This window comes from Agelaius phoeniceus, chromosome 6, assembly GCF_051311805.1.
Source record: "Agelaius phoeniceus isolate bAgePho1 chromosome 6, bAgePho1.hap1, whole genome shotgun sequence".
Lineage (NCBI taxonomy): Eukaryota > Metazoa > Chordata > Aves > Passeriformes > Icteridae > Agelaius > Agelaius phoeniceus.
Genome location: NC_135270.1, coordinates 8,286,162 through 8,306,155, shown reverse-complemented (window position 1 = coordinate 8,306,155; position 19,994 = coordinate 8,286,162). Strand labels below are relative to the sequence as shown.

The window sequence follows — 19,994 nt, the reverse complement described above, 5'->3', positions numbered from 1 at the left end:
ATGGATGGTGAGTAACATATGGCAGAGCTTGGCCTCTTCACATATTGATTAAAAATAATTTAAAATTTAAAGCCAAGTTTGTTTGACAAGGTTCCAGCTTCTCAGCAGCCACTTAACAATCTGAATAAACCTAAAGGGGAAAAGCTTAAATTCTAACTAACCCAAGGCAAAGCAGAACAAAGTCATTGTCACATTACATAATTGAATCTATTACATTTATCCAAGATTAACAGCCAACACTTCACGGTTTTCTCCCTCTACCTAAAATAGTTGCTGATGCAAACAGCAAAGCAACTCTCTGCAATATTTGGTAACCTTTGTAGAGTGCCTTTATTAGACCCTCCTTATTAAAGACTAATATTAATGGCCATAACCAAGACCTGCTAGTCACATTTAAACTACATAATATTATTTATTGCAATAGAATGAGTCTATTATTATGCCCTTGAAGCACCACTTGAGTTCAATGGTCATATTTTTAGACACATCTTTGTATTCTTTTTAGATTGATGAATGTCAGAAGTTATAGCACTTGAGATAATTGTTCCTAGTGGATGGATTTAAATAAAGTCTAACTGGATTACTTTTTATTTGCTTTCAAAACCACCCACACACACTAATTAATTGATTAAATAAAAGCATGGAAATTACAGTACCTGTCTCTAAGAAGAATCAGATGTGCAGCTAAGAAGATTCCAAGTAAATGAAAGAAACAAAAACAAAAAAATGCTAATGATGAATTTTAAATGGTGTTTATTTGGAAAAGGAAAAAAAAAGGAAAAGTTCTCTATGGCTCAGCTATACACACAGTAAAGATCTGGATAAAATCTTGGGATATTTGGAAGCTGATATAAATTGGTGGCTAAAGAATAAAGATCTCAGTTATCCCTCAGGAGACTGCAGCCTACTCCTGATGTGGGTGCTGAACTGCTCCATAACCTCAGACAGGCCACTTTGTCTCCAACTTCTCCCTTAGACTGTTTTTAGTGGCTTCTACAAAATATTCTGATCTTTGTTGAGGCGCTGCCCATTAAGTCAACACAAAAGAGTCACCAATATAGGGTTCAGTGCTGAGAGCCCCTTCAGATCCACTGCAAACACTTCCCACACCTTGCAAAATAAAAAGGCAGGTATCAAAAAATTCTCCTTGCAAATGGCACACCCCAGGTACTCAGAGAACACCATCATTACCCTGCTTAAAGCAGCAGTGAGGCAGAATATCTGTCTCATTTATGATCCATGATTGCCATGGATCAGCTGAACTGGCAGGAGCTGCAGGATGTAGGGAGCACAAACACTGGGAGCAGCACAGATTCCTTGGTTCCTGTGAACCCTAGTCAGAAGAAAGAGCAACACACAGAAACTGTGCTGAGGGTGTTTTTGGGTATGAAGAAATGGCAGAGGATGTGTTAGACAACACATCATTGATGACATGATGGCATATAAAAAATGACAGATGATGGCAGAAATTGTGAGGGAAGAAAATGTGTGAACTTTTCCTGAGTAGCAGCAGCAGCAGCAATGTGGGGAGTGGGTAGCACAAGCAAGGAGATGCATCTTGGTTCTCAACCAAGAGGGTCAGTTGATTCCATATTATAGCAAAGTGACTTTAAAATATTTTAACAGTTTGACTTGATTACATCTGCTGATGTCTCTTTAATGGAATTGCTAAAATACACTTTAACAGCTGAATTTATTTCTAGAGATCTTCTATTATGCCAGCACATTAGTCCACGACAGAATTTTGAAAGGGACTAAGCTACATGTGGATGGAAGACAGAGAGATCCCAAAGTGCCACAGGAGTTAAGACCTAATTTGTTTAAATGCTTTTATAAGAACACCACAAAAAAAAAAAAAAAGACTGGATATAAAAATATCATCTCTGAGCACCTATAGATGTGTCAAAATCTGTCTGGCAACTATGTATTAACTGCAGAGTGCTCCTTAGAGGTAACAAAGAATGGCTTTGCATTTTACTGATTGGAAACTGGAATGTAGCAAGAGATTCTTCCAAGGTCACACAGGAAAACCTGTGTCAACACCAGGATTAGAAGTGAGATCATCTGGCTTCCAGCTCCATAAAATCATCCTTCCTCTCTAAAAAAATTACTTGTCTTTTCTAACAATAAAAGCAACTGCAGGAATGGGTGGTCCTCTGTATTTGCCTTTCAAGTTCAGAAATATAAGGAATGATCAGCTCTGGTCCTGCCCTGCATTTGGACTTCCTAGATGCTTCCCAAGGATGGCCAATGCACATTGAACATAGGAAAGAAGTGAACAGCTTCATTTTCATCTCATTCCTTCCCCTTTATGCTCCCAACAGCAAACAACCTAAATCAGGATTAAACAAACTAATCCTCAGCACACTCACTTTTCTTTCAGGTGTCTCCATGGGATCTAACCACATCCTAGCCTTTGGTGCATTTTTCAAATCTACAAGGCAGGAAGCACAGGTCTTCATCAAAAGAAGAGGAACAAAGGTTTAGACCAGGAAGCGGCTAAAAATCAGACAGAAGGTAGGCTTTTGAAAGCAGTTTCTTAATTCAAAGCTTAGGGTTTCACCTGTTGTATCCACCTGCATCCCAAAAGCCTGAAGGAGGTAACTGGGACTCAATGTGGATGCCAGTACCACCTTGTATTAACTCACATCAGCCAAGCATAAAACATTAAATGATACAAAACTAGGCTGTTACCAATTAGTTGTGGCATTTATTGTACATTTGAAGTGCAATATGTTACCTAGGTTTGGTTGATTTTCATATTTGGGAAAACATCAGTGTGCCACACTGGCATGAACACACAGAAACACCTTCTGCAGGACTGCAGCTGCCATATGAGCTTCTGGCAGGCCAGGGCTGTTGACCAAGGGTCCATTGAAATTATGTTCTCAATTTTATACATTGTATAAACAGGATAAAACTGAAGCCTGTAGAAGGATTCTAAATGCCTTCCACAGAAAATATGCTCAGAACACCAAGGGTGCCATCATTTCCTCTCAGGCAGTTGCACGTTGCCCCATAAACATCATTGGAGTTTATGTGCACACAAATGATCTCTGAACTATTTGTCGTTAAATTTAATTAAAATCTCCTGTCTGAAGGGAAAAAAAAAAAATAATAGGACCTGAGAGTGCATTTGGAAGCCATTATGGACAGCCTTTGTGCTCTGTGGAAGGGCACATCACGGCTGAAATAGCCCTGTGTCAGTGCAAGTGTGGAGGAGCAGGGAAACACATGGCACTGCAGAGGGGCAAGGGAAGGCAGAGGAGAGGGACTGAAGCCTCTGCACTTCCCAGGGACCTTGGATCTTTCTGCCTGACATCAGGATGCTGGAATTTTCATCATGGCAAACATTCTCCAAGAGGAAAGCAAATGAGGGTTAGGAAACCCTCATGGAACAGGTCTGATTGTGCTGCTCACTGAGCCCTGTGAAGCTGATCTGCCTGAGGAAGGACAGGAGGGCATTTCCAGGGAAGTCAGGGAAGCACAGGCTTTGCATCACATTTGCAGAAGCTCCTGCCACAGATATTTTTAGGGTCATGGAGGACTTCCTCCTCCCTTCCTCGCCCCCCTTCTGCAAGCAGGTCAAGTAAAAGTCTGCTGCCCTGAGCTATCTCTCTTAGCAATCTGATTAACATATGGACATACTCTGGCTTACTAAAAATGGGAAATCAATTTGAAAGGCAAGACAAATATTATGTGCTTTCTTCCCATCTGCTGTGATATGTGAACACGCCTGTTTTCAGCAGCGATACAGGATTATTGATTTAGGATATTTATAGTGTTTATGCTGTTATCAGGCCAGCTATCAGAAGGCTGTAGGAAAGGCTGTTTGACCCTACAGGCTATTTAAATATGTAGTTGCTTTAATAAAGTCAGATTTTCTTATTCAAGTTGACAGCAATACTATTTCATGTCGTGCCTAAAGATACCATTTCCTGCTTTGTCATCCACTTCTGTTTGATAGCAAGTCAAATTAAATGTAATTGTTAAAGGTCTCTCCTCTCTCCATGGTGACCCCAATGCACTTCCAGGCTGCTGCTCTGACCCTCTGGGTCTGCAAAAAACTGATTTTCACGACACCATTGCCTTTTTACCCATAATCAGGCTGAGTCACTTTGCTGCAGGGAGCACAGAAAGCCAGAGGACCATTTACCATAAGTGCAGACTGGCTTTTAAATAGATGCATTTTGAGAAGTTTCTCCATAAATAATCAAGCCAAATAATTGTGAAGTGGCCACAGATAACTATCTAAAAAGAGATAGCACTGTGGGCTTCCTGCAGTAGCCCAGGCCAAAATGCAAAATATCCAATTTGGATTGCTGCTGAGAGCTTATAATAAATATCTTTCATAACAATATTTCATCCAACACATAAACACTTCTCCACATTGCTCAAGCCTTACTAGAACACACACAAGTTGTCAGGAGGGCTGATTTTGAAATTAATTAATGAGAGCCTGTGCTCACAGAGCACATGCATGTAGCAACGTGTGGCTCTGTCAAGGGACATGGTCCGCACAGCAATTAGTCTCAGGAGAAAAAGCACCTTTTAGGACTGGATTAGGATGGCTGATGCTCATAGAAGTACTGGGTTATTTGTGTGACTATCTCTTGATCCTTCCAGTCTTATTTCTCTATCATTTTAAGTTGAAAATAACTAGAGAAAAATGCAATGTACTGGAATATAAGCTAAAAATTAATATACATTAGTTACTAAGTAAAGCATTTAATAACCAAGCAGACTTTTAACAAATATTTCATGTGTTATGCAGATAAAGCACTGAGCTGAGACTCACAAGAGTTGTATGTGATTCTTATGTCTCTCAAGGCCTTTCTACAGTCACTCCTAGATCTTAGACCTGGCTGTGCCCTGTGTGTTGTCATTGCATCCCAGGGCACATAGCTGATCCTGGAACAGGGATTCAACTCAGGTTGATGGAAGCCTGAGACAGGTCAAACAGGTCCCCAAATCTAAATTAGGGACAGAGCCTGTCATATCTTCCCTACCATGAAGGATTTGGGGACCTGAGGCCTTCACAGGAGAATGAGTATGAATAACTAAGGCAAAGATTACTCCAGGGATTCAGATAGGGCAAGGCAGACTAATGGAGAGAAGCACTGACTTAAAAAGCTCCATGGCTTGAGGTAACTCAATCAGAAATGCAAGTTTAGAAAGTAATTCTGTGCTTGGGATCTGGAGGAGCTACAAGGTCGTGAGAAAAACTCAGTTCAGTTCCACCACATCAGCAAACTCCCTTCTGCAGCAGGTGATAACTGGCTCACAAACATCTGGCTGCAGTTGTAGGGAAGTCCAAGGAGAAGGAATTGAAGCAGCAGCAGTGTATGAAATCATCTGGGGTTATATCATATTATAAGGTTACTCAAATGCAGCAGGAATGTTGGAAGTCACTGACTGAGCAGCATCCTGGCAGGACAATTCCATCTCTGTGCACAGACTGTTCCTGAACAGCCAAGGGTTCTGCTGGGAGTTAATCACAATATTTTCTAATAACAGGCATAATTTGCTTCAGAAGTTACAGAATTAATCTTCGGAGTCAGGTAACCCTCATGTCTCAAAGGCTCTAACACTCTACCATAGGCACCGCTCCTTCTGACCGGAAGAAGTGTTTAATAGGAAATCCTGACATCTGGAAGAGCACATCTGGCAACCATAATGTTTCCAAACTTGCTAAGGGTCCTTTTACATCAAATTATTACCAACTTCCTTGTGTCATGTTCTCTCTTTACAAGGTGGGCCTGCATCAACCCCATTTATCCCACACAGCACCAATTGAGCAGCATCAATTATACAATAATCACCTGTTTTTCTGTAGCAGAGTGAAACTTTTAAGACATTCCTGGTGCTGGTGAAAAGTCGAGAAGTTTACAGTGAGGTATCTTTTGGTTGTTCAGTATTACATGGCAGCTGAAAACATCCAGTCCAAGCTAATAAAAGGAGCACAGGAAGGAAAATAAAATCTCCCGAGTCAGGCCTTAAGCCAAGCTCTGCGTACAGGGGATGGGAAGGAGCCTCTTGTATTTTCACATCTACTTGACATGAGGTTTCTTGCCTTTTTCTCTGGAGCAGTCTGGGGTTCCTGCTGTCAAACATATCCAACAACATGTCCATAAAGGAATCCCTAAAATACTTTGAAGCATCTTCCCCACATTGTAGGATAAATTTACAGGGGAAAAAGGATGTCTCTGAACAGTTATAGAGTCTATCAAAACAGCATGGCACTCAAAAAGATGTTTTTGTTGCCCTTTTACGAATGTAAGTCTCTTTTGTCTCCAAAGACACCTCATCTGCTACATTGTTGTGACTTTCCCTCTGTTCAAGTCCTTTCTTGTGACCTTTTCCACTTATCAAACCAAGAGTGTTCCCTACTGACATAACTCAGGGACCCTCACCACATAAGGCCTTGGAGCTCCTACTCATCCCTCACTGCCTTCCAAACCCATCCTTTCATTCATTGCTGCTCTGTCTTGCCAGCACTTTGCAACTGCAACAATTCTCTGCACTTGCTGATTAAAATATTTTTGTTGGGAAACAGCTGATATATAAAATATCACATAGAAATTATTTCACTGAATCACAGAATCATTAAGGTTTGAAAAGACCTTTAAGATCAGAGATTACAACCCTTAACACCATCCATGCTCACTACTAACAATGTCCCTAGAACCATATTCCCATATCTCCACTGTCTGGTGCACAGCAACAAAACATACCATTATTGCTCCAAAAGTGTACCAAATCAGGTCAAATCATAATTGGGTTTCCTCACATTTTTTTAAACTCTTATTTAATAAAATCTGCTGTTAAACCAAGAACAAAGTAGAACCTGAGACTGGATGTCCCCATGTCTGGCCCAACAAAAATTATTTTTCTAGGATGGACTTAGCTTAGAGGAAAGGAGTTATATTTACAATATTCTGTGCATCTGTGCAAAGCTTACCTAAAATTGCAATAACTATGTGAGGCTCACTGTTGAATCACAGAGCCCTGAATCAAGTGTTTGGTTTCCACTCTGCAATCCCAGATAATTCTCCTCACACTTTACCTTCAAGTATCCATGCCTTGACATTTGAAGAAATACCAAGGATACTTTCCCTGACTCGATGTGTGTTCCCTGCACAGACAGAGGGCATTTCACAGGAGTCAGTGGAACAGAAACATAAACAAACCCCGGTGCCCTGGTTAGGCCTCTGATCAGGAATGCCAAACACCTCCCCCCCTGCTCCCTGTCACGGATATCTCCAGCCCCATGGGTCACTGCTGGTGGCCACAGCTTTGAATCACATGCTGGGCCTCCAATGATTTATCACCCCTTAACAGTTTTTGTGTTGAAGATTCCCAGTTGGGAGCTCCACTCCCCTTCCCCCCCATCACGAAGTATTACCCAAGAGCATCAAAATCCAAGCAGGAAAACACACTGTCCACGTGGAAGCAGAGTTAAAGCTCTTTAAGAAAACTATTTGTTACCCACAGACACTTTTAGCAAATAATTAGTGAAACCATAAAAGATTTTAGGAATTATGAAAGGTTAAAAAGTTAAAGACTTGAAATCTTGTAAATTGTTTCCAACAGACCACATGGCTGCCTGTTGCTCTCTGCACATTCCATTTAAAAACACAGCCAGTCCTGCTTTTGATAAATCCTTGCTATGAGATTCACCTTAATTTTCAGCTCCAGTTGCTTCTGTGGAACTTGCTTCAACAGTTTACCATGAACAGAAAAACTGTGCACAGGAAAAACTCCATCACTTACAGAGTGCCAGCATGTGATATGGTATTTTCTGGTCTGAGTACATAACCAAGATTTGTCTCACAGGAAACACTGATGCAGCTTTTTTCATCCACAGGTCTGCAAAGTTTCCAGCACCTTCATTCCAAAGCCAAGCTGACTTTCAAATTCACAATGTGGGATGCTGCCTGAACAAGCCAAGCTTTCCTAGTCTCCAGCAAAAAGGCTCTGGGACTGACCTACACATCTCTCAGGAACAGATAAACTTCCTGTACTTGATCAGACTCACTGGGCAGTAACAGTGATACCAAGTCCTCATGTCTGTATCTCAGATTCTGCCAATAACCCCTGCAGGTGGTGGTGCTGGCAGTAACGAGGATAATATTTGTCCCTCTCCTTCTGGTGGATCCAAACAATCCATCCAGTTACTTTTTCTCTAAAACAAAACAAAACAGTAGACCCACTATATGTGGGTTCTGAACACAGTTAAACTATTCATTGTGTACAGGAGCCACATCATTTCAGCCACTGAACAGAGTTTGACCATTTATTAGTATTTGTTTCAGTGGGAAAAAGGCAGGCCCTTTAAACAAATGGGTCACACTTCACTCTTGCTTCTCCCCCTCACACCTCTACTGTCAACTTAATGGTCTAATCAAAGACACATACTGCCAGCAACAGAAGAATCAAGTTGGAAAAAAAAAATCAAGTGATACCTCTCGGTGACACTCAGAAAATGAAGTCCAAAAGGCAAAAAATCCAACTCATCAGCCAAGTAAGTATCTTGGAGGGATGCATGGGAGGCCTCCTGTTGCCCAGGTCAAGGACACAGCTTAAGCACATCCCTTCTCCATTCCCATCCAGCTCTCATGCTTATGGAAAGCAGGGTGACAAGTGGGAGCAATGTGGATGGAGAGGTACAGCTCTCATGCTGGCATGGAGCTGTGATGGAGCCAGGGAACACTCACTGATGTGAGAACTGAGAAACACCTACAGCTGCCTGATTTTATGTACAGCTTTAGCAACTCCCAACATTTTATAGGTTCTTTACTTGTACAACATGCAGGCAGGAATTATTATGGGGAGAAGGTGTATTCTTTATACATTTAATCCAAATCTCCCCGGGCTAAGCCTCAATGATGCTGAGCACTCACAGCCATAATCAAAATCAAGCCATTATGAGATTATCTTCTGTAAACACAAGGCAACCTTGTAAATTTAAAGTTATAATCTGTAAAAAAATAACTCAGTGCATATCTAAAGATGTTCAAATAGAAATGTACAATTCATAAAGCACAGCCTGTAACACTACGTTACAAACAGGTAACTTACCTGGGAAAAAGGGCAATCCACCACTAAAACAAGGTTACAACACAGGCTCTCTTCCCACTTCCTTTACAAAGGCATGGAATGATAATAATGATTGTCCAACACAATTGCTAGCACACAGTGTATAAATAGTATTTCTGCATGATGTCACACAACTACCACTGCCCTACATGGCAACAGGTCCTTAATAAATGGGTGTCTGAGACAACAAGGGGCAGGCCAGAATCCTTACAAAGCAAATTGCTTCTTTCTTGTAGTTCTACCACTTGCCATAGACTGTGAGTAGAAGTATTAAAATCAAAAGCTAAAACACAGGAGGCTTGTTTATTGCATTGTATGAACCGAAGAAGAATTTCCGCAATATGACACTGAAGGCAGAGTGCACAAAAATTCCTCTGAAGTCTGCAGAGAACGTTGAACAGACCCTCCTCTGTATTAGCCTTTTTCTCACATATCTGTGTTTTGAATTTTAACACAGCTGTGAAAGAGAAAAAAAAAAAAAGCCCCACCAATAAGCTTTGCTAATTGGGCATTCAAAAGTCAGAGACAAAGGGAAGTTTGGGGAGGAGATGAGTTTGCTGTGGGCAGTGGCTGTCTCAGACAGCCAATGACATCACTGCCTGTGTTGTCTCCATCACAATTTTCCAGAACAGGATTACAGCGATGACAGATTCCATTCCAAAACTCCCAGGCAGCTCTTTACATAGATGTTAGCAGAACAAAAGCATTACACAAGATTTCCTCTCTCTGTTGAGCAGCATTTGATGTTCTCTAATGCTCACCTTGGGAAAAGCTCTGGAGAACCATATGGACTTTCTGAAATCACACAGGATGTCCTGTCTCATAGGCCAAACTTACGAGTCAAGGAACCTCTGTGGGGCAGACAGAGCAGAGGAAGTGGGTTTTATTTCCAAGAAGAGAGCAGGGATAACTTCCAAAATTTTGCACATCACCTCCAAGTCCAATGGCCACATGTTGCATAGAAAATTATTATGGTGGCTTATTTGGGCATAATGGGAAGTAGAAAAACAGAAAAAGCATCAACACTATGAGCTGCATTAGAGAATTCTTCAGTAGCCACAAATAAGTAACATAAATTTTTAAAATCCTTTCACTTTCATCTTTAAAAACTCAGTTCCCCACTTGTACAGAATTCTGAACACAGCTGGTTGTCTAAGAAAGTACAGGAAGTCACAGCTCTTGATACTTGGATGTAAGCTTTCATTTAAAATTAATAACCACCATTGTCATGTATTTCAATTAAAAGCCTGGTAGTTAAGAATTTATGTCCTCAATTAACCTAGTTCTCTTCTCTGATTCAATTATTTTTTGACTTTCACCATTGGCAGGAAGTTATTAAATTAATTTTTCCCTATTTTGTCTGGAAATTTAATCTGATTTGTATCTATTGCTGATTTCATCATCTTAAACAACATTATCAGCATCAACTCCCTTCTGTGTCTCACTTGATCTGAGTAGAAATGTCTTCTTCCTCACAGAAGAAAAATGAACAAACATTTTCAAAATTTGATGCATACAATTGTGCACAAAGCATTTATCTAATTTTCATGCTCTGTATATTAGAGGAGTTATCAGAACCTAAAAGCAGATAGAAATAATAGCATGCATTCTTTTGGAGTTGCCATTTTTTAAAATTCCCCATAAAATGTTATAGTTCTATCTTTTTCCAGCCTTCCTTATGCTTGTACCTCCACGTTGGTATTTAGTTAATGGAAAATCAAAGCAAATTTAAGAGGTGTTGTTGTAAGGAACCACTTACACTTGAGAGAACAGCTTCATGGTCATTCTCTGGCTTGTGCTTCGGAGCCACACTGGAAGGTTTGGACTTCTTACCCAGCTCCATTCCCTGCCCCAGCCAGTTTTATTAATGCCAGTGAAGACCAGGCACATGTTTCAGACAAACTCTGTGGAAGTGCCTCCTTCACAGCTACTCAGGCCCATCTCTGCTTGCTGTATGATTCCTGTGTTCCCTGCTGAACCCTGGCATTTCTGCAGTGTGATGAATGAATTCAGATGAAGAACACAGCTACTGACGTGCTGCCCACCCCAAGTAACTCAGGCACATTCAACTTTGTTGCTGTGACCTCCCAGGTCCCCAGGATTTACCTTTGTAGACAACACCATCACCAAAAGCATCAAAACGTGCAAGGAAGGTGCTGTGTTTCAGAAACTCTTTTTTTTTAACCTTTAACTGCAAGCATAGGGTTGTAATAAGAAAGTATTACATTGCATTACCAGGCATGTCACTGCAAGCAAAACCAGCTTCACATCTTGGGTAGTTTGAGAAGCAGACAAATACTGTGACTGTCTTTTTCTTCTTGATGTCCTAGGATAATTGATCTTGAGCTAGGAACTTTGCATTCCAGCAGAAGCCTGGATTAAAAACATAGACCAACAACAGTCAGCCATCAATCTTGAGGCAATCTATCCTGTCTGCAACCATTTGTATGAGCCATTAGCTATTCAGTAACTCAGGAAGAGATCATCTTTCAAAGAGAATAAACTCTCAGTGCATATCCCCATTCATTCCTCCTATTCTTTTGCTAATTCCCATCTATTACTCCCTCAGCACTTGCACTGAAATCGCATGCTCATTGCTTTGGTCATGTTCATATACCACATTACTAAGAATCAGAAAAGAAGAAATAACTGCTTTGGTTTTTTTTTCACATACAATTTCCAACAAAGATCTGAGAGAGAATTTTCCAAAAATGCTGCAGACCAGGATAAATTAACATCCTCCAGCATGCATCCATATCTACATGATTCTCAGTTTTATCTGCTTCTCCTGACATCATTCCTGAAGTGCAACGTAGTACCAGGAGCAGCAGCATTAAATTAAATTAAACAGCAGATCCTCATTTGTGAGGGTCCTTCCCCACTGCCAAAGCAGAGTAAAATGAGAGGTTAAGTAAGATAAAGGAGACAAAGGCTTTGTTTTCAAAAAGGCATCACTTCAGAAGGCATCTCCTCTTCAAAAGCTTTGGAGCTGTCTTTCCTGTGTCTGAAAATACTTCATTTTATATACATACATTTTACTGAGAAAACATTCAAAATTCACCTTGAAAGTCAGTTATGCTGCATGCCTGTATGGACCAAGGGCTGGGAGGAGGGATGCCAAATGCTGGATCTTTTCATTGTGCCCCTGCCTCTCCTGCTTCATCCACTGCCCCAAATCAGCCCCGTCAGGTGAGTTTCTGTCTGAAGTTGAGTCAGGATTGCAAACTCAGCCTCAATGTCTGCTCTGCTGTTCGTACATCAGTAGAGAAGAAGAAAGAAACAATTCCCCCTCCCTGAGCTGAGACAGACTGCTCAGAGCCCACTGGACACGAGCACATGGTCCAGTGTGTGTCTGCAGAGCACCAATCTACAGCATCCACAGCCTGCTGGACGTGCCAAGTAACTCCACTACTCGGGACAGTCTTCTTAATTGTTTAGGTAAATTTTTCTAATTGTTAGCACTCCTCTGGGTTATTCCCATTGGAATTCTTGTTCCTAAAGACCAACAATAGACTAAAGCAAATTGTATTACTTTGGGACTGTTGAGGCTGTTGAGGCTCTTGCATTGTTTTTTCTTCTTTTCAGATAGCAATTACAGGCTGTGAAGTGTTCTAACTTTTTTTCCCCCCCCCAGTACATTGCACTGATGATCTTCCTGACCACAAGACGATTACAATTAATTAGCTCATGATCTTTCACTTAGTGAACTTGGTTAACAACATCACATTCAGAACTCCAGCTATATTTCCAAGCCATCAGGTTCACAGCATTTTATATTAAAGCTAACAAATAATTTCAAGAGATGCTTTTTCACTTTTTATAAATTGAAGTCAATTTGATCAAGACATGAGCAATGCAATTTTCAAAGTCCAGGAAAATAGTTTGGTGCCTAATCATGGTAGAAGAGTCAACCCTTACAGACTCCTCTTTAAATTCCTAGTCTAAACAATCATATTTCTTAAGCAGAAAAAGCAACACTGGAATAAAAAGGTGTAAGCTATTTGAAGGGGTTTTTTTCTAATATAAAAAAGTGAATTTTTTTTTTTTTAATATAAGAAGCATGCATTTTCTGGCCAGCTTCACTTTAAAGGAATTTCATATGCACAATTAAGATATTAAACATGGGCCCAACCATGTTATGAATTTAAGTATGCCAGTACTGACAAATCATTGGCACTTAACAGTTCTGTCTTTAAAATCATCATAATTTGACTTCAGAGCACTGCAAAAAGCTATAAAAGGATTTTAAGAGCTGGAAAATGACTTTTCTTTCCAGACTGCTCAGAGAACTGTACATTCATTGTACTTTTGAAAGCAATGTGACTTGTGAAACTGGCCACTTTCCCACCCATAACATCTTAGAGATGTTTATAGCACATGATATTTTAATTGCCTGGTGACAAAATTATTTGGAAATAGATCAGTTTCACAATGCATTTGCTTTGTATTTTAAACAAAAAAGTTTGAATATTACTAAGGTCTGGACATAAGCCTGACAAAACAACACAAATGTTAGGGGAAGGTGTCCATAGCCCATCACCCTTAGTGCATCCATGAATCCATATGCACAAGCTTAGGTGTGGCCAACAATCATCTGGGTGCATCAGAGATTCATAACCCTCATCAAGTTTAAGCCAGGCCATGTCCTCTAAAGGATGGTCTTCGCAAGCAAGCAGTGGCTGCTCAGACCAGCACTTTTTTTTGTTTGTTTTTGGTGAATAAAACCTCAGTAGCTTCTAAACAACTACTGCTATACTGCTATTTGAAATAGAGAGCTGCTGGACAAAAGACAGAGCTACTCAAAAAAATGTATCAATTCATTCTACAGTCAAATTACAACATTGTAGTCTGATTTGCATAAACCAGGCTGCAGAATTCCATCCAGCCAACTGTTTGTTTTTTTGTTTGTTTGGTTGGGTTTTTTTGGTGCATGTATGGAGGAGTATTTTTTACACAGTCTCTCCCTGAACCTACAGGACTGATTGGATGTGAATGGGATGTCTGCTGCCTTTTAAGCCAGATTTTCCACCTTTGATTTGATGCATAAAATACGCAAACGGCTTTGGATACATCACCTGGGGGACTGGCTTTGACTGGATGTCACACCTCTAAACCTGGACTCTTTTTTTATAGAACCAGTATTGGATGTGGTGATGTAGCCAAACTCCTGCAGTTCTGGAATTTGTGCCTCACTTTCTCTAAGCCCATGCACAGAGAAAATTCAATCTGCCAAACACACACCAACAGATTTTTCTTAACATCCCACCTTTTTTAAGAGGTAGTCAGGAGGGTTGATTTGCTTGGCGACTACATTCAGCAGAGAGGGGGAAAATAATAAAGTGTTTAAAGGTTTTTCATTGTAGCTTTTTAATTTGGAAGCTCCTTTCATTTCCCAAGATTTTGATTTGTCTTATTTTTAAATTATCATACCAGGGTTCACAGGTAACCTTACAAGGCATTTTGAAGTTAAAAATCAGGGAAAAAAGTACTTCAGTACAATCCACAGTTTTAGACTGTTGAAACTGTGTGTGCAAAGGGTAAAGAATTTTCTTTTAATTTTATTTTACAAAGCACACAAAATATACACTGTACTTGACACGTGCACAACCCAAGGCACTTGATCCAAGTCCCATTTACTGCACTTGGTAATTTGCAAATTTAGGTCCTGCTGAAATATCTGAAAGGAAACCCTCTTATGAGCATGATTTTGATTTACAGCAGCTAAAGTTCCTAGCTGTAGATGAGTCTCTCAAATATTTGTTTATATGAAAAATGTGGTCCCACTCCTAAACTGGGATTTTACTGGAAGGCTGTGGTGGAAAAGGAGTTACACCAGCATTCCTTGCCATATTAGAGATAATGTTTTGTAAATGGGGACTGACCTTTAGCTGTACCAACACTAGTAGGTCTCACTGTAATTTATTCCTTCATGGGATTTCCTCTCTGGTGCTTCCCCAGCTCTGTGGCCTTGTTTGTCAGCTCAGCAGAGCCTGTAAGAGAACATCCCCACGTAATCCACGTCACATCCTTACCCGGAGCAAGGGGAGCCAGACACCCTGAAATATGGAATGTGCATTAGCCAGCATGCTCCATAAAATTTCAAAGCCTGAGACCTTTTCACAGCCTGACAGATTTTCCCATATAGCTTTCCACATTCCTGGCATAACCCAATACAGGCACTGCAGGCTGAATGATAAACAGAGACTCCTTCAGGAAACCTTGGGAAAGTGGAGTCTCAGATTATTATGCTTTGCTCTGAATATTCCACAGGTGACCAAAGGCTGCACAGCCCATTTTTTCAAGACAGACAGAAAAAGTAAAAATGGGATAAAAAAAGTAACTAAAAGTATCTGGCAATGACCTAGCACCACCTTCAAACACTATCTTTTGTGAAAAATAAAAAATACTTCAGTAGTTTCCGATCCTGGAAAAAGCAGAAGCAGCATTTCAGCAGACACGATTTTATATTGGTTTTGCATCAGGTGCATCAAGGCATTTTATTACAAATAAATAAAATTTAACTGCAAATCATGAGAAGCATGAAAAGACATTTCTGCTAATTGACTCACTTCTATTTTTTCTGTTTACCAGCTGTGGCTTACACATATATCCACTGCAGCCCCAGTCACAGGCAAAGTGCATCCAACACTCAGAAAGCACTCAGAAAACATGAGCCTTGCCACAGGCAGCACACACCCACTGAACCAGGCTCTGAGCAGCATTCAAACCATGCAAAAATATCCCAGAGTGGAGCCAGGGCAGGTACACACTGCCTGGCTCCTCCAGGTCACACCCCAGGGGAAAGCAGAGCATCTTCAGAGCTGCTCTGCTTCCCATCAGCTGTCAGGGGCTCCGAGCTGGCACAGGTTTCAGGCATTGTTGGGATGTTCTGGCCACACTCAGGGCTTTGCAGCCTGTGGAGCACAGGAAGAGAGGGGCAGCAGAGGATTGCCTCTCTCCCAGAGTGACTTCTGTGGTGCAAATCCAGAGCAAAACCTCTGAGAGCAAAGCCAGGAGCCCCGGCCAGGTTGAGTAATGAGGACCTTGTGTGCAGCCACTGCACGTAGTGAGAGCACAAAGTACAAACAAAATAATGCACAAAGGACCACGGACACTGTGCCTGTGTTAGAGCTGGGAAAGCTTCAGCTGGTACTGTTTGCAGTGGCTGTTGGGATCAAAAGAGGAAATGTGTCGCTCCCAATCTACAAAAACCTGTCCTATCTGTTATTCAAAATTAGCTGTTAAAATAAAACAAATGTGTAACCATGTTTCTGACCATAGATTTGGGCAAAGCACTGGACTGGGTCATACTTTCATCAGGTGATACCCTTGTTTGTGACTGGACAGCAAAAACAGATCCTATTGCCTCTGCTCCCTCCTCACACTACTCTGTGATGCCAACAAAATGACAGAGCAGTATTTCCACACTGCATCTTTAAGCAGGCAAAATCTGAAGAGATTTTGCCACTAAGATTTCTGCCATTCTTATTGATTTAAAGAAAAAAAATGTTTGCAGGAAATAAACTGAAATCTCATGTCATCAAAAAAAAAAAAATTGATTTTGTGTTCTTTAGCATTCATTTAACTTTAAATTTTATGCAAAAGGAGAAAGCAGGTTCATTAATTAATAGATATCAAGTGGAAACTTGATATCCAAATTTGATATCCACTCTGTTGAGGTCAAGGTGCTAAATGGCTAAGCTGAAATTCTAATACTTAGTGCAAACCATAGGCATGTCAACACCTGACTAAATCTGGGAAAATACATCCCCAACTACAGAACAAAACAAAGCCAAGAAATAAACAAAAAATTATGCTTTCCAGTGGTGGAAGTAAATATTGAGAAGTAACTGACAACTGAGGAGACCACATATTTTAGTAATTTTGCTCACCTACGGAATGGAGTGAGCTATGAGTTGAGTAAGAGCTGTCAGGATTTCCAGTTCTTCTATAAATTGAATCAGGGTGGTCTGAAGACAAGGAAACAAATACATCCAGGAAAGGTTTCTCCTTTTCACACACAACACAAGCAGCATTGATCCTAGCCAGTGAGGAATTTCTGGGAGACAAAATTCCCAGGTAATGGGCTGAGGGAGAACTTGGAAAGAACCACGACTCCAGTTCTGCTGAAAAAACGTTAATGAGAAAAAAATTCTTTTACTTCCCAAACATGTCTTTACAGTCTTGATCTAGAGACACTGATAGAGACACAGATTGCTCAGAACATATCCATTTCTACATATAATTATATCAAAAAGGTTATACATTTCAGTATACATTATCTGTAGAGCTTATTTTATTGTTAAGAATATTACTCTAACATGTAGATGACAGAAACTGAATTATTAGTGATATTCATCACTAATAATCATTAACTATTTTCCACCAAATGTAAATTTATCTGGTTTTAAGGTAGATCAAACAATATTTTGATTAAGTCTACATTTATAGAATCCAGCCTGAAACCTCACATTTTTTCCCAAAATACAACTATGTTAATAAAAATCTCAAACTAATCAGCATAGAAGTTACACATACTCTTAGCTAGAGAAAAATATCATGAGTAGAATTTGGGGGAGACTAATTCCCCCAAGCACACCAGAAAATTGGTAAGCATCTTTATCTTCACGTCCAAAAATAATCACTCTTGTGTGATGGAAATATATTTTAAATAGCTTTTTTTTTTTTTTAAGTTATCCACCACTTGAACTTTCCAATTAATCCCTGCGAGCCATGAAAAAATGCCTGATGTAACACTGCAATTTTAAAATCATCTGTGGCCACTGAAGCTGACCAAGCCACCATGTGTGCACACAATCTCCACCAGCAGTTAAAGACCAAGCTGCAGAACAGGTGATGCCACCATGTGGGGCCTTGACTGCTAAATGAGGTCAACTGACAGGCACTGTTCTGAAGGAGGGGGACAACGTGGAAAGAAGAGCCAAGGTTGGAGAGGAAGCTTTGGGAGGCTGAGCAGCAGCCTCACAGGCAAGCTCCTATTGTGCTCAGAAACAGAAAGAATTTGACATCTGACCTCTCCTAGGAGAAAAACCCAAGCAGCATCTCCAGAGTAGGCAGTGAAGCATGGAAGTGCACTGTCCACACAACAAAGAGCAGATAAAGCATGACACACTGGATAAACAGATAAACAGGGGCTTCCTGGGTGTCTCTGGGAAACCCCTGAAGATCCATGCTTTGAGAAACAGTGCTCAGATATCTTGTGAGAAGTTCTGAAACATCACAGACTGCTCTAAAACCCTCCAAATTCACAGCTCTTTTTAGAGTTTTGTGACTCACTTCTCCACAAGCCTGATTCTTGTTTCAAGCAACATTAATGTTCTCCTCTTCTTCTTTATCCAGGCAGGTGGCATTTTGCATTGTGCCCAATTGTGGCAAAACAGGCCATTTATTTTTCAAAAGAGCAGTTAATGAACATTCTCCCCCATTAGTATGGCTGGTAAAGGCCTCAGTCCAGAAGCAGAGGTGAAGCACTGATCACAGCCCTTCCCACGGCAGGGAATGAATCTCCATGACATCAGAATTAATCCAGAATGACTTTTTGCTCCAGATACATCCAGTGAAATGGGCAGCTTTGTTACCAAGAACTCCCCAATCAGACACTCCCCATTCCACAGATCTGCACAGCAGGGAATGCTTTACTTGTGTGGAACACTTACCACCACATTGCTCCAGGTTTCCTTCAAAGCAATTTATGTCCCATTTTGGGCTTCATCCATTGTGTGCATCGTAAGCTTCTTCTAAAAAACAGCTTGGGAATCTGAACTCTAAAAACAAATAATATCCGAGCCTCTGGAAGGCTGCTCAAGCAAATATAGTCAGTCAATAAAATAATCTCAGCAGAATTCCGAGTTGTGTCCTTGTCTGATTTTGGACCAGCAAAGAATGCACAATCAAACCCCATTACCCAGGGCTTTGAAAACACAGTCTTCAAAATGGGATGGATTTGAAATCACTGGTTTTCCTGCACCAATACCCTCACTAGTGCCTTCTGTCAATAATTAGATAACTCAGGGGCAGGTGAAAAGACCTGACTGATCTGAGACCACTAATGATGAATCCTGTCAGATGGATATTTTGTAATAAATTTCTCCTCCTTGCATTGTAATTCTCACATGCAGCCTGAGGAGAGGTAAGCAGGTTTTTTTTCCTTTTTTTCAAGTTGGCAGCGGATCTTACTCAAGGTCAGTTGCTTGGTGACAAGTTTCTCTGGCTACAAAATAAATATTCCACATCTGAAATATTTGAGAAAACACAATTTTTCCTAACTACATTCCACAGTACTTGGGCCATGGGGTTTCCCAGAATAGTATAAAATGTTAACAGGATTACACAAAGGACTCCCTCCAATTAGATTATTGCTCTAAGACAGACACAGATCCGTCCCCCAACACAGCACTTCTCACATATTCTTTAAATAGTATGTTAAACCTGCTCCAGGGTCTGGAGCTCATGTGAAGTAGTTTAACTGCCTAGGAACAAATTAGCTGGCTGGATCCTGTGCCCTTTTAAATGTAGGTGTGGTGGGAGACATTTTGCAGGGAATGAAAAACTGGAAGTCGCTGTGTTCAGTCTGAGGTGCCCGCCAAGGAAAGCACATCTAAGGAAAGAGACAAGGGAGCAAGACACAAACCCAGGTATCTCACCACCAGGGATGCTCCTGGAAGTCCCTGCTCTGGGATCAGCACAGACAGTGTGGGAGTCAGGTGTCTGCAGGCAGCTCCAGTTCTCCCTGCCATCCTCCTCTGCATCCTTTTTAGTACAGCACTGCTCTATCCAGGACACAGAAGCTGAAGCCAGTTCTTCCAAACCTCTCAAAACATTTGTCCCAGTGATCTATTCTAAGTACCATCACGGACAGATTCTTATTTTTCAAA

General features: G+C 40.7%; 1 long non-coding RNA gene across 1 annotated transcript; it reads left to right on the top strand.

Moving 5' to 3' along the window:
- Positions 1-2,402: 2,402 nt before the first annotated feature.
- LOC143694209 (uncharacterized) lies at positions 2,403-18,927 on the top strand. The gene is made up of 3 exons (XR_013182562.1): positions 2,403-2,517; positions 7,868-8,524; positions 17,793-18,927. It is a non-coding gene; the product is annotated as an uncharacterized LOC143694209 (long non-coding RNA).
- Positions 18,928-19,994: the final 1,067 nt, after the last annotated feature.